The 16,552-nt window shown below is 38.1% G+C and overlaps 1 protein-coding gene across 4 annotated transcripts in view; it reads left to right on the top strand.

Annotated features, from left to right (window-relative positions):
* SH3PXD2A (SH3 and PX domains 2A) overlaps window positions 1–16,552 on the top strand; it is a 303,341-nt gene that overhangs the window by 1,556 nt on the left and 285,233 nt on the right. The gene's annotated exons all lie outside the window — the stretch shown is intronic.

The raw sequence follows: 16,552 nt of genomic DNA on the forward strand, positions 1-16,552 counted from the left end.
AATTTCTGTAATTTTCCAAGTGAGTATTCTAGTTTTTCATTCAGCTTGTAATTACTAAATGACATTGCTGGACTTTCTAATGGAGATATAAGCAGTAATGATGCATGGACTTAAATTCACTTTAACTGAGCCAGCTTGAGCAGTAAGCAGTGAAGTGCAAGCCAGGACATGGTACTCCTAGGATGAAACTCACTTATAGTGCAATTTGTGACTGTTCTTTTGGGTTTTCAGCTGCTGATGTTGAGCACACTTTGTTGAAATGTAAGAGGATAAAAAATGATTCTGAATAAAATGAAGAGTCATCCAGAGATTTACATGGTGAACTAGCCAGAGCTTTCCTGCGAACTCATAAGCTGTGCATGAAAACAGTTCTCTCTTTTCTTACTCTCCCTCTCAAAACCTGTAATTCAGTAACATGCTGAATTTGTAGAGGTTTTATTAGGTAGTCATAAGTAATAAATAGCTAAATAACTGATTGTATTTTATATTTTTCATTTCTATTTAAATGAGACATGCATAATGGGCACCAAAAAGCCCTGCTCCCCCCATCCAAAAAAACTTTGGGTTTTACCAGAATCCTTTGAAAAAAGCTGCTTGCTTATAATTGATATGGTACTTCATAATAAAATTAAAATGAATTAAATTACATCAAATCTAGGTTTTGTCCAGGGCATCGCTAAATTTTCATCCCCATGACACTTAATTTTTATTGTACTTTCATTTTGTTGTAAAAACCATTAAAATCAATATCACTTGTCCAGATGTTATCCCAGTAATAGAAATAATCACATGTTCTTCATATACAAAGCAAAACGCAAGTCAGCTACATAAGTGAATCATTCCTCTAATATCCCTCTGCACCCTATTTTGGCCAGCAGGGTGTGGCAGGAGGCATCTATCCATCCAAAAGGATGTTGTATTCTGCAGAATAAGTATTTCAAGTATTTCAGTTCTTTTATATGTTGGATGGAGAACATAGCATTGGAACTGTAACTACCAGAATTCTGGGGTTTGCATGGTTGTAGATTAGGGGTATCAAACTGGATTTCTTTGAGGGCCAGTTCAGCATTGTAGTTCTCCGTGGGCTGGTCGTAGTGGGGAGACAGCACGGATGCCTCCTGCTGCACCCTGCTGGCCAAAATAGGGTACAGAGGGATATTAGATATAGAGATATTAGACATTTGACATGACCTCTTTTGGCTGCTAAAGGCAATATGGGCCGGGCGTTTGCTATTTCCAGGCCGGCCCCGTGGGCCAGATTTAAGCATTCCGCTGGCCAGATCCTGCTGTGGGACTTGCGTTTGACACACCTCTTGTAGATGATGCTGATCAAAGTATTTTACATATTGTAGGCTTAATATATTGGCTGGATGGGAGGAATCAGGCCAAATAAGGGGTAACCTTAGCATTTTAATGGCCTTTCAGTTAAGTTTGGAATAACAGGTATAAGATTGTTTAAGATTAGCCATGCAAATTTTATTAGAGTTCTGTTATTCATTAATTTAGCCATCATCAATGACCGTTTTATCATTTGCCACTATATAAGCATCGCTGTCACCACTTTGAGCATTTCCTTTCTACTCATCTGTCTTTCTAATTCCTTGTTAATCTTCAATATTCCTACACTGATTTGCAGATCACAATGTTTCATACAGCTGATGAAGATGATAGTAGTAAAGTTTATGCCATAATGCATAACAACAACAAATATTTACTATGACCTTTAGACAGAAAACACTACATAAAAACAAACTTAAAATTATAGATATAACTTAAAAGACATAATAAAATACAGGAAAACAAGACAATCATAATTTTGATGTAATATAAATATAGTAACAGTGGGGATCACTAAGATTAGCAATAATCTTTAGTGTAAGTGGATTACAGAGAACGGAATTGGGCAACCTAAGAAGACAGCTCACAGTCTTGTCAGGTAGAAGAAACAATAAATAAGCATTGTTTTTCTGACAGGTTATATCTTTAAAAGAGGATGGATGGATTATATAAAGAGATCAAGAGAAGATAATGTGGCTCAGGGATTCCATGGAGCTGTCCCATAGCTGCTCTAGAGAAATTATTTTAAAATGACCCCACAAGCGACAGAGCCAGCACATCCAACCTAGCCAAAGATTTGTGTAAAGAGAGTTCCATTTGTTGAAAGCCAGATAAATCCTGATGAAATTTCCGAGTTAGAATGGAAAAAATGGGATGATGGCAAATGCCCATTTGGAAAAAAAAAATCCGCAGATTGTGGAGTTGGATACTAAGATGGTTTGGAAATCAACATTATCTTGATCTTATGGGTATGCAGATACTTAGACTTCTGATTGTAGAAGTGCAGTCAAACAATAGAAATCTTAGAACTGGTTGAGCTGAGAAATATACATAATGTACATAAATTGATTAATACTGCTAGAATTTAATTTGAGCTTCAGTTTCTGTTCTTTCCATTCAAAATGCCCAGAGGATGTTCTTTGATTTCTCAAACCTCTACCATATTGCTTGATGTATCAGATTCATTTCGGCAGTCTCAGTTCATGACAGATGCTCTTAAAATATACACATATATTAAACTAAACATTAAAAATTCATATATGGACCAAATGCACATGGATGTATGCCATTTCTTCATTTCTCTATATTAGTGCTGGTTAGTGAATCCAGCTGCTATTATAACACTTGCTTCAGGCTTTTTCATGTGCTTTGTTTTGGTCTTTTTTGAGTATCTCTGTTCCAGTGTGGAAAGCTTTTTCTTATTTTTGTTAGCTTTGGGGGAAACTCCCCATACCTCTTCTATGGCATTCCTATTCAAGGTGAATGCTGCACAAAGGTCACTTTAAGTATATAATTGCTTATTTCTTATCTCCTACTTTATCTTAGATATTAGGGAGTACACAGGGAACAATATGCTTAAATATTTGTGAATGTGAATCATGAAGATCAGCTAAAATCTTATCATGTACTAGGAAATGTAGGTGTCATCAAACTTAAGAAAGTCTCCATATATGTCATTTCATTTGTAGATACTTTATCTTGTGCCTTTCCTTTACTTGCCTGAACTCTTGGCTCAAATCTTTGTGATTTTGTGGGGACATGTTATTTTTTTCCTTGTACAGGAGAATACTTAATCAGATTTCATCCAAAGATTTGTGTAAAAAGAGTTCCATTTGTTGAATGCTCTCACACAAGAAGAAGTTATAGGGCAGTGAGATAGTTTAGATTTGAATCTTAGAAAATGTTGTGGGAATGGGAATGTGGCCTCTTCAAGAAGCATACATGAAGTAGAACCACCACACAGCCTTATAATACCTATAATTACCATAACTAGTTAAATCTGTTCCAGAGGAGTCATGTCCCACAGAGTTGGCCTTCTCCGGGTCCCGTCAACTAAACAATGTCGTTTGGCGGGACCCAGGAGAAGAGCCTTCTCTGTGGCGGCCCCGACCCTTTGGAATCAACTCCCCCCAGATATCAGAGTTGCCCCCACCCTCCTAGCCTTTTGTAAGCTCCTTAAAACCCACCTCTGTCGTCAGGCATGGGGGAATTGACATGTTCCTTCCCCCTAGGCTTATAAAATTTGTGTATGGTATGCTAGTGTGTATGATTGGTTTTTAACTTGTGGTGTTCTTAAAATTAATTTAATATTGGATTTGTCTTGTATTGCTGTTGCTGTGAGCCGCCCCGAGTCTGCGGAGAGGGGCGGCATACAAATCTGATTAAACTAAACTATAAACTATAAACTATAAACTATGTTCATTCCAGTCCAAAAAGAGGCGTGGTGGTGCAGTGGGTAGAGTGCAGTACTGCAGGCCACTAAAGCTGACTGCTAGATCTGCAGGTCAGTGGTTCAAATTTCATACACTGGATCAAGGTTGACTCAGCCTTCCAGCGTTCCGAGGTGGGTAAAATGAGGACCCAGATTGTGGGGGTGATATGCTGGTGTCAGAAATAAGTATATTTCTGAAGGTAATATTACAATGCAAGTAAATGGTTTGTAACCATAGGAAAGGTTGATGTAAGCCATAATCATCATGTAATCATGGGTTTGCTAAATGTGCTGCAACCTGATTGGCTGTATCCTATATAAGGAGGAACACCCTTGCATGAATGTGTTTTGTTATACAAGGATTGGCTGTAACCTATATAAGGAGGAACATCCTTGCATGAATGTGTTTTGTTATAGTAGAGTGTGGTTTGTTATACAGTGGTTTGTGCTGAGTGGTTTGTAGTTTAATGGTTAGTGCTTAATGGTTGCAGTAGTGGACAGAATAAGAGTTATATAAAAGTGTTGTGGATAGTTTATTATAGTGGTTAAATGTAAAGGTGATAGTTTATTTAGAGAAGCAGTTTGATAAGAAGAAAATATACAGTATATATTTTTACAAGAAAGCCTGCTGCTATGTTTTTCATTGAAGACTTCAATTATGTATAGTGGTTAACTGTGGCATACAAATCTAATAAATTATTATTATTAATTATTACTTGGTGGATTAACTTCCGCATGCGCAAAACTCTCCCCCAACAGCTGGCTCTATTAAAAAGTGCTACTGCTAACATGTTGTAAGCCGCCCTGAGTCTAAGGAGAAGGGCAGCATTTAAATAAGTAAGTAAGTAAGTAAGTAAGTAAGTAAGTAAGTAAGTAAGTAAGTAAGTAAGTAAGTAAGTAAGTAAATAAATAACACAACTAGTAGTATAGAAATTGACAAAAATTAGTCTTAACAGAGCCTCCACTTCTACAAATGGAAAGAATATTTTCCAAATAGTAAAACATGTTCAATTTCAGTCATTGATGGCACAAAAGAAAAAGCACATATTTGAAAATAGTGGTGAAATGTGAGCATCTTATAGAACTGCCTCGTCCATGGGATCTTCATGGGCTTTTAAAATGTGTGTGTTTTTGCGGATATTTTTGTTTATTCAAGCATTTTATTAAGCTGGGAATATATTTTCTTAAACATACTTTAATATTAAACCAAACTGAAGAAAGAAATGAAAGATGGAGGCTACAGGCCAGTGATGGTGAACCTATGGCACGGGTGCCACAGGTGGCACGCGGAGCCATATTTTTTGACACGCAAGCTGTTGCCCTAGTTCAGCTCCAATGTGCATGTGTGCATCTGATTTTTAGCTTGCACAGAGGCCCTGGGAGGTTGTTTTTGACTTACAGAGAGCCTTTGGGGATATGGGGGGGGGGGGGCATTTTTACTCTCCCTCAGCTTTGAGTGTGGGGAGGGCAAAACACGAGCCTACTGGGCCTCCGGGGGGCACGGGAAACTGTTTTTGCCCTCCCCAGGCACTGAATTATGGGTGTGGGTACTCGGGCATGCGCAATAGCACCCACCCATGCTCTTTCGGCACCCAAGGAAAAAAAGGTTTCCCATCACTGCTATAGGCACATAGGGTGTTCAGTAAAGAATAAGGTGGATATTTCTGGCTTACTCAGGTGGCATGTATGTATGTATGTATGTATGTATCCAGCATATCCAGCATTCTGTCGCACGAATCCCAGCGACCGGTTAGGCCTTCTCCGGGTCCCGTCAACAAAACAATGTCGCTTGGCGGGGCCCAGGAAAAAAGCCTTCTCTGTGGCGGCCCCAACCCTCTGGAATCAACTCCCCCCAGAGATTAGAATTGCCCCCATCCTCCTTGCCTTTCGTAAGCTCCTTAAAACCCACCTCTGTCGTCAGGCATGGGGGAATTGAGACATTCTTTCCCCCTAGGCCTTTATAATTTATGCATGGTATGTTTGTTTGTATGGATGTTTAGTTTTATAATAAGGGTTTTTTAGTTGTTTTTAGTATTGGATTTACATGATGTTTTTTATTACTGTTGTTAGCCGCCCCGAGTCTACAGAGAGGGGCGGCATACAAATCCAATAAATAAATAAATAAAATAAGGAAATATATTTTTACCCTTTAGAAAACCAATATGGAATAAATGGCTTTCTTTCTTAAATCCTGTACTTGATTATTTCTATATCTTAAATATATTCTTAGGTCATGTATTCCATCTTTTTGTTAAAGAATTCTTTGCTTATTTCCTTTCCCTAAAACATAACAATGCATGAGAGTACTTCTTTTTCTACAAAAATTCTACCCTATATCCCTTCATCTTCATATGGAAAGCATGTTAAATTTAGGACCGCTGATTGCATTAGCAAAGGACTTTGTTTGGGAATTTTTTTTTGCATGTTTTAAAGTGTTTATTTATTTACTAAGTGACTCAGCTTTATGTGCTGCTCTTTGCTTTCTGAAAGTAATATTTTCTTTTCTCTTTCAGACTAACTTTTGAATGTAACTGATAGGGGAACATTGTGTAAGAAAACTCCCTAGAATCTAGAATTCTTCAATACCGTTTGCAATCTCAAAATTACATTTTCTATAATCCTTGGTACTTAAAATACAGTTCAGTAATGATCCTTGGTACTTAACTGTATCTGTTGTCTTTAGTGGAAACAGCTGCTCTTAGACAGCGTATAGGCTGGTTTTTGGTGAATAGCCATGTTTATGTTGCTTCCTCTTCACAACCAGGTGTCCATGAGAAAGGAAACTGCTCATACTTAGCAAAACAGGATTGTGTGCTGGAAAGCAGTTTGCAATATTGTGCTAATATAAAAGCCATCAAGTGCTTTGATGTGTCTGAGCTGAGCTACCAACTTGGTTTCAGCCTCAGGTACCTAAGGTAATTTGTCTTTGTGGCTCATAGTTTGCGGCTTTGTCTGACACAGTCATTTGTTAGCAACTATTGTTCCTGCAAATAGGCATATGGCTTTTCTTTTTTATTCTCTTGTGGATTGTTTCTGTGTGAAACACATTAATCAGACTTAACATCTTCTGCCTGTGCTCTTACTGTCAAATACATGTAGCTAATCCTAACATAGATATGGAGCAGGGGTGTCAAACTCAAAGCCCAGGGGCCAGATCCAGCCCATGGGGTACTTTGATCTGGCATGCAGGGCTGTCCTGGAAACAGTAAAAGACCTGTCTATGGGGCTTCTGCCAGTGAAAATGGGTTCCTAAGCTCTATTTTTTGACTGCCATGGCCTCCTGCAAACCTGCCAGTGAAAATGGAACTCTGGAGGGCCTCATTCATCCCGCAAGTTGTTTTAGGAGGCCATGGCATCCGAAAATGGAATTCGGGAGCCTGTTTTCACTGGCAGAACGTTTGGGACACCACACGCACCCAAAGAGGAGTGACATCAAGCTGTCCACCCAAACAATTGATACAGCAATTGATACAGTATGACACTCCTGATATAGAGAAAAATAGAAACAATAAAAATGTGTGTTGTCATGTGAGCAGTATGTAATCATAGAAATTATGACAAAGTTGAATTATAGAATAGATCAACAACCATTGAGTATTGGTGAAAATAGAAAACCATAGAAAAGATATACTGTAAATCAGTAATTTACATATTTAGATTAAAAATCACTTTTTGTGGCTGTAAGTCACCTAGAATTACCCTGTGGTAAGATGGGCAGCCAATACATTTTATAAATAAGCATCTATATCTACATACACATATGACTGATTGAAAATTAATTGGCAGAAATTCCAATTTCTCTCATATTGTGAGCGAAAAATATGGAAAGCAATCTAAAACCCATATGCAAACACGGTGTTGTGAGGTGCTTGCCTAGTATTTTTAAATTATTAATTACTCCAAGAATGGGAAACAATATGGACAAGCAAACAAATGCTACCCACTGATCCCACAAGCAAAAGGTTCAGGATTAAGTCTTTTTTTTTCAATATATGTCCTGCCTTGCTGGCTCAGACTTATTCTGTTGTTAAAATACAATTCATACATGGTTTAATCCAGGTATAAGAGCAAATTCAAAAGGCCGAGCTCTCCTTTCAGCAATGATTTACCTATAGCTGAAGGATCTAGAAGTTAATACCACAGACATAAGAACTCAATATAACCAAATAAAAGACTGGAATAGGCACTTTATAATCCAGTAATTCTGGAGTTCTGTCTGCCTTCAGCTGTAGACAATAAAGACCACAGTAGCCTTTACTTTTAACAAGCTTTGTATAGCTTGAAGTTTGCCTTTGCAGATATTTTTCCTCTTTAGAACTGAATAGGATTTCAGCCTCATCAATTAAATTGGTTGTAGCATCTCTTTCAAACTAGGACCCAATTGGACTTCAAAGTTTTTTAGGCATCCTAATTCAGTTATCTTGTTTACTTGAGAAGCACCCTAATTTGGTGATCCAGCTAGTTATTCCGGACAAAGTTACTTGAAACCATAAATAGCTCTGAGTTTATTTGGCACTAAATAAAACCAGTCAGTCATGTTAATTAACTCTTTTCTTATTCACAATAAAGATAGTCATAGAGGTGTCCAGACTATGATCTTTTTCTCTTGATATTGTGTCTCTGTAATCATTTTGGTTTTCAAACACCCCCTTCTGCAGTCACATTTGAAAGAGGCTGCACTGAGTACAGAAATTAATTTGATAAACATAATATTCTACATTTTATAAGAGTATTCTCAGCTTTGGGTTTTTTCCCTTAAGGGTTGGAAAAGAGGCAAAAATAGCAGCATGGCTTTTTTTTCTGGTGCCATGTGCTTCTTGGTATAGACCAGATATATTGTGGAAAATGTAACCAGGCAAAAGAAACTTGAGATATGGTGCTTGCTCACTCAGGCACTGAATGTTCATATGTGCTGTTGTGTGATTAGAAGTATTATTTTGTAATAGAGACTTAACATTCAGAATATTTTCCAGAAGCTGTGACCTTGGCCAGTTAAATTTAGCTTTAGTTAATAGGCCTTCTGAAATGACAATATAATTTTAGTTTATGCCTAGAACGCAAAACAAATTTATCAGGTGAGCCTTACTTTTATCAGGTAGATTGAGGCAGTTACCTACGGATGGTGACAATCTTACCTAAGGCTTTTTCTCTGCACTTTTAAAGCAGTTCAAAAATGAATCTGAAATAGTTCTAGTCTTATAAATTACTACAGTTCCTGCAGTAACAAAAACAAACATGCAAATAACCAACCATCTAGCCTTCTATATAGTAGCCATCCCACTGTGAAAGCATCATTTTTAATACAAGTCTCTTCTAATTGTGGTGGACTGCTTGCAGGCAAGTGATTTTCACCATCTAAGTATGGGCTGATTGCAGTGTCCATGTGTAATCCATGTGGAGGGAAGTGTTGAGTAAGGACTTAATTCAGGAAAGAATGGGGAAGTAGTATGAAGTAAATGTTCCCTTGCTCATCTTTTCCTTAAACATGTAGAATCAAGCTAATTGGGTTAGTTTTAGTACTGTAAGTCAGTGATGGTGAACCTGTTTGGTTTGCGTGCGAAAAGGGTGTATGCGAGCTCATGCCCACACCCATGGCCTCCCCTGTGTATGCACACAACCCTAGTGCATGTGCACTCCCTCCCCTCCCCCCATGCATGTGCACAGATCTCACAACAGATTCCTGAAGCCTGGGGATGGAGAAAATGACCTAACAGGCCATCCAGGAGTTCAGAAATGAACTTCCAGTTGGTCCGTTTGGCCGTTTTTCGCCATCACCCGGCTCCAGTAGACTTCCCTGAAGCCTGAGAGAGCAAAAACGGGCAAAGGCTGAAAATCAGCTGGCCAACATGCACATGTACGCTAAAGTTGACATAGGGCAATACCTTGCATACCTTCTCATATGGCTTGGTCTGCCACTTCTTCTTCTTCTTCTTCTTCTTCTTCTTCTTCTTCTTATTATTATTATTATTATTATTATTATTATTATTATTATTATTAATTAGATTTGTATGCCACCCCTCTCCGCAGACTCGGTGCGGCTCACAACAAAAAAAGTACAAATCCAATACCTAAAAACACTTCTAAACAATTAATATAAAAATAATCATGCATCTCATACAGACCATACACAAAGCGGAAGCGGCCCAGGAGAATCAATTTCCCCATGCCTGGCGACAGAGGTGGGTTTTGAGGAGTTTGCGAAAGGCAAGGAGGGTGGGGGCAATCCTAATCTCCGGGGGGAGTTGATTCCAGAGGGTTGGGGCCGCCACAGAGAAGGTTCTTCCCCTGGGACATTGTTTCGTCGACGGGACCCAGAGAAGGCCAACTCGGTGGGACCTAACCATGTGCCATAGATTCATCATCACAGCTGTAAGTAATGCAGGGGTTGGTATTCTTTGTAGGAACTAGAGATTGGGCAACCACCACGATTCCAGATGATCTCTGGGTCCACCTGTACTGAGCTGACTGGTAAAGCCATCACCAAACTGCCTGTCTGTGGAGGCAGTCAGCAAGCAATAATATGTATCTTTTTGGTTGGATGACTCAACAGTTCATTTACTGACCATTCAAAGTTACGTAAGCACTAAAGAAAGTGACTTATGACCGTTTTTCAGTTATGACTTGCTGCATCTCCTTGGTCACATGGTCAAAATTCAGATACTTGGCAACTGGCTCATACTTAGGACAATTGCAATGTTCCAAGATCACGTGATCATCTTTTTCAACCTTCTGGCAAGCAAAATAACGGGAAAGCCAGATACACTTAACAACTGCAAGAAAGGCTGTAAATTGGGGTAAAATTCTAACTTTTTCACTTAGCAACATAATTTTGGACATAGGTTGAGGACTACCCATATCCATCCTTATCTGAAAATATACTTCATACAATTCAGTTGGATCATGTATTGGTCAGTTGTCATAGGATTTTATATCAATCAACAGACAATAAAATGGTTGTATTTGATTTTCCAAAATATTATTGTCCGAGTATAAAAATGAAGGAATACTGGAATCACGCCCATTATATCCATCCAGTAGGAAAATCATATACTGTATAGTCCTGAATGTAGGATATTACCCTATACTCTACCATGCTACAGTCTACCAATTGTCTGGTGTGAATTTAAATTCTAAAGTAATAAACATCTCTTTGCAGAATACAGAAAGCATAAGATTGTTTACTTTTTGTAAGATAAGAACATTTTGGAATCAAAATAATGTAATAGCACATTTTAGCTGTGTACTGTTTGATATAAACATTAAAATGAAACAAAGTTGTAATATGCCAAGTTATTTTTTCTTGAATGTTTCCTTCTAGAGTGATTGAAGAAATATTATAATGAAATGTAATATGCTTCTTAGCAGTGAAGAATATTTAATTACCTTAATCACAAAGCCAAGCTTTGTTTCATTGTTAATAGCTAGATATTAATTAGGTCCCACAGAGTAGCCGCCCCAAGTCTACTGAGAGGGGCGGCAAACAAATCTAATTAATAATAATAATAATAATAATAATAATAATAATAATAATAATATTTATTTATTAGATATGTATGCCGCCCCTCTCTGTAGACTCGGGGCGGCTAGTAGGAGTAGGCCTTCTCCAGGTCCCGTCAACTAGACAATGTTGCTTGGCGGAGCCTCGGGGAAGAGCCTTCTCTGTGGGCGCCCCGGCCTTCTGGAATCAGCTCCCCCCTGGAGATTTGTACTACTCCCACCCTCCTCGCTTTCCGCAAGAATCTGAAAACCTATTTATGCCACCAGTCTTGGGGTCATTAGATCCTAGCCTCTGGTCAACGAGTGTATGGTATGTTTGTGGTTTGAATCTTTGATTTTTTAAAATGTATATTAATTGGATTGATCTACTATTGTCTTTTGTATATGCTGTGAGCCACCCCGAGTTCTCGGAGAGCGGCAGCATACAAATCCAATTAAGCTTGAAACTTGAATCTGAATGAATGATTTTTTAATGCTTTAGCCTGTTTAGAATGGTTTTAGATTAATTATTTATATTAATTGGATTTCAGATATCTTATTGTATGTGTGTGTGTGTGTGTGTGTGTGTGTGTGTGTGTGTATATATATATATATATATATATGTCAAATGTTTTTTTAGCTGGACACATACAGAATATTTTAGTTGTCGACACATACAGAATATAGTTGTCGGCTATAAATATATTAACTGCCTTGAAATGGTCCTGGGTTGGGCCTAGAGGCAAAAAGGAGCTGTGACGTTCCTTAAAATATACCAGGGTAATCCGACATAAAAAAACATATATATATATATATATATTTATACATACATACATACATACATACATACATACATACATACATACATACATATTCTCTATTTGCTACCCTTGTTCTTTTATTCCTGGGCTGCAAAAATGAATCTATCTGTACATGGGTTGACTACTTTAAAAAAGAAATTGTTTTTAAACATGCCACTTTTAGAGAAAGACTATTCTAATAAAAACCAACTACTAATAGCAAGTTTATTATCATACTTCTTATAATAAATCACAAGAACTCATAATGCACATTTATAACAAGATCATTCTAAAAAAACCTCTCCACACATACCCACATATATCTGAAATGGTATTCAGCCAGTTTGGGTGAACCGGTAGTGTTGACTGTGGGTGGGCCCACCTCACCCACTTGTCCAGACATAACATCATCCTATTTAGCCATGTTTTTGAGGCTGGGCATCTGGAGGGAAGGTGCACATGAGAGTAAAGTGCATGAACAGGAGGCCAGAGGTGGGCACGCATGCTTACATTTGCGAACTGGTAGAAAAGGTAATTGAATACCACTTCTGATACATATACTGAATTCTGCGCAACATGTCATAGGATGATATTTCATTTTCAGCTTAATGATGTTAGAGCTTTCCCAGGAAGGTTTGTTGGGTCTTTCCAGTTGTATAAATAAAGAAAACAGCATTTTGTGAGTAATGTTTAGCAAACGATGCCTGGGAACACAAACTGATGACCTCACGAGAGCAGACTTCCAGTGACAAGAGTAGAAACATTATTAGTTTGTAAGCCAAGCTGTAGGTAAATGTAATACATGATAGTTTGGCAAGCTAGGATATTTCAACAATTATTAGAAGTGCCTCTGAAAAAAAAAATCCTCACAGTTTTTGCAAGCAAGCCAAGAGATTATGCATTATTATTGCTGACCAGTTCTAGTTGGAGACTTTCCAGATGTTTGAAGTCATCGGCAAGCCTGCAAAGACGTCAATTGCACTTCTTTCTCATGTCAGTTCTGTCTGTTTCTTCACTTGGTACTGGCATGATCTTTGAAGATTTATGACTACCAAGTAAAGAGATCTCATCACATGTGAACTTCTTGCAGTCTGCAAAACCTCTTTGAAGCTGCATATAGATGTACAAATGCACATTTCAGACTTATTATTATTATTATTGTTGTTGTTGTTGTTGTTGTTGTTGTTATTAATTAGATTTGTATGCTGCCCTTCTCAATTGTGTCTAGAACTTCACAATATGATTTCAGCTAAATGTTGCCATAAAGGATAATAGTAAATGGCTGTCATTTATTTTTTGCTTACAAGATCAAGTATTCCTGATACTTTAGAAAGTGGATAGATTTGTTTGGTTGTTGTTTATATTTATGTCCCCTCTTTCTTCCAAGAGTTCAAGGGGGAATAAATTTCCCCCCCCACAATGATAAATAAAAATCAGATTGAGAGACAGTGACTGGCTAGAGCAGTGGTTCTCAAACTTTCTAATGCTGCAACCTCTTAATACAGCTCCTCATGTTGTGGTGACCCCCAACCATAAGTCTAGTGCCAATTCTCCCAACAGAGCTTTAAGCTGATTGGCAGAAAGATCAGAGGGACACCCCCACTGTAAATGCTTGATTAATTGGATAGTAAAAAAATATTTCAAGGCGCCAAAATATAAGCTTTAGCTCCTAACACCATGGGAAATACGACTTTTCCCATGGTCTTAGGTGACCCCTGTGAAACTGTCATTCAACTTCCCACCAAGGTGTCCTGACTCCCAGATTGAAAACCACTGATCTAGAATCTCATGCTGAAATCAGACTCAAAGGTGCACGTCTAACTCATATCTGTAATCCCTGCTGTAGAGGTTTTGGTCCTGAGAATCCACTAGGAATTAGTAGGAGGCATAGAGATGATTGCGAAGAGCAATTGTTTATTTTAGTAATTAATGACTGCCAAGTTTCCTTAAGATTGTCTAACAAAAAAATACATGTGTATTTTGCCTTTGTTTCTGTTCTAGCATGGAATCATCAGGCTATCCAAAACTATAAATGTTATAAGTTTAACATAAATTAAATTTTGAAAGAGAAAGTGAAAACTGCAAGGAAAGTGGGGGGAAAGTTAAAGAAAATAAAGATTCAAAGAAGTTTAAGTTTTATTGGATTTATAGGCCGCCCAACTCCTGTCGGAAGTAGCAATTGTGGGTACAAGTAATAATTTTACTTATTTATTTATTTATTTTTATTTATTTATTCATTTGTCCAATACACAATACATATGGAAGAGAATAGACATGAAGTAATATATATAAAGATAATATGTAAAAATAGAGGAGAAGATATATGAAAGGAAGAAAATATATATGATATATGAGATAAAGGAAAGACTTCTTCTATGGTTACATAATTCTATTATTTCTATGATCTGTATAATTATTAAAATGATATGCATATGATATACATATTCTTTTGTATTTTTTCTTTGCATGCAAAAAATTCATAAGGGGTTTCTAGTCAGCAATAAACAGATATTCAAGCATCTGTGTCCTATTAAACATGGTTACTGAATAAATCACAATTGTCCATATTCATATAGCATGCTGAGGCATAAATCACAGTTTGCCAATTACAATGCCTCCAGCCATCTACGTAGTAAGCCAAACTAAAAGCCATGCTTTGTCTTAATGTGCTGTGTTAACCATTGATGTAAAGTCTTTCATAAACCCAAATAAGATATTATTTTTTTCTTATATGTTGTGGGCCAGGATAGTAATTAAGTCCACTCTGCTGGGAGAATGTTGTGTGTAACCTCAGCTTTGTGGGATTGTGGTTCATTATCTGGGTTTTATATTTTTGTTGACTTTGGTGTTTTTATTGTTGTATGCCACTCAGTGTCATAAAGTAAGAATTGGGAATGCTGCAAATCCCTTAAATAAATACATCCAAGAAATGTATTGTGATGCGTATGGAGTGTACTTTTTCTAAATACTGTGCATAATTAGCTATCATCAAAACATGTAATCTGAAAAAGTTGAACACTCTTGTTCCAGACCAAAGATACTTCCAGTCTTGTTTTCAGAAATCTGTATGGAAATTGTATGTGGCGTCTATCAATTTTGTGGTACCTCAAGATACGAACCCCTCGTCTTACGAACAACTCGTGATACGACCCCGGGGTTCAGAAAATTTTTGCCTCTTTTTACGAACTTTTTTCGAGTTACGAACCGGCGTTCGGAGACTGCTGGGAAGCCGCGCGGCTGTTTTAAAAGGTGACAGCCGGGCGGCGGGGCTTCGTAAGAAAAGTTCGTAAGAAGAGGCAACATTTTTCTGAACCTCGGGTTCGGTTCGGGAGGTTGCTGGGAAGCCCCCCAGCACGGCTGTCACCTTTTAAAACAGCCGCACCGCTTCCCAGCTGTCTCCCGAAGCCGAACGCGGAAGTTCGGCTTTAGCGTTCGGCTTCAGGAGACAGCTGGGAAGTGGCGCGGCTGTTTTAAAAGGTCGCAGCCAGCCTGGGGGGCTTGCTAGCAACCCCCCGAACCCGGGTTCGGGGGGTGCTGGGAAGCCCCCCAGGCCGGCTGTCACCTTTTAAAACAGCCGCGCGGCTTCCCAGCAGTCGCCGAAAACCGTTTTTTAACGGGGGTTTTTTTGGTTGCACGGATTAATTGACTTTACATTGTTTCCTATGGGAAACAATGTTTCGTCTTACGAACCTTTCGTCTTACGAATCTCCTCCTTGCACCAATTAAGTTCGTATCATGAGGTATTACTGTATATCAAAGCCACTTACAAGAAACAGAAAATGCTCTTTTGCAATTTAAAATATAAGGGAAGAAGCAAAACAACCTTATTTGACACATGGATTATGATCTTAAATATTTATGTTTTGTGAATTAAGGCAGTGATTTTCAACCTTTTTTGAGCCGTGGCAGATTTTTACATTTACAAAATCCTGGGGCACACCACCAACCAAAATGACACAAAATGACACTCTAACACAATACATATTATACATATAGTTAATAATGTAGTTTCTAAATGTATTTATGCTCACTTAGTGTGAAACCTGGGCCTCTTTTGATGAACACAAAAGGGATATCCTGGCAGGAATGGTAGTTTGGGGACCCATGTTTAATTTCCCCATGGCACACCTGACCGTGTCTCACGGCACACTAGTGCGCCGCGGCACACTGGTTGAAAAACACTGGGTTAAGGAATGAGGCAATATAGAACCATATCATAGTTCAGAGACCCAGATAAGGGAATTGCAAAAAAATATTTCTTCCGGGTATCAACAATAATGAATGATCCCCTGGTAAGTAACTTACTCCAAAACACTTTAAGCTTAAATAGCTGTGGCTGAGAATATTTCCTTCCTGAGAAATTTATGAGGAACTGACAATGAGGCTGAAACAAAAAAGGCAAACTGACATATAAGCAGTGGTAAGATAATAACTGCTGAGGAATGAATAATGAGGCTTTAACTTCTTTCTCCTCCTTCAGTAAACCTGTTGAAGATAGATGAGTGAT

Source organism: Erythrolamprus reginae, chromosome 5 (genome assembly GCF_031021105.1).
Source record: "Erythrolamprus reginae isolate rEryReg1 chromosome 5, rEryReg1.hap1, whole genome shotgun sequence".
Taxonomy (NCBI): domain Eukaryota; kingdom Metazoa; phylum Chordata; class Lepidosauria; order Squamata; family Dipsadidae; genus Erythrolamprus; species Erythrolamprus reginae.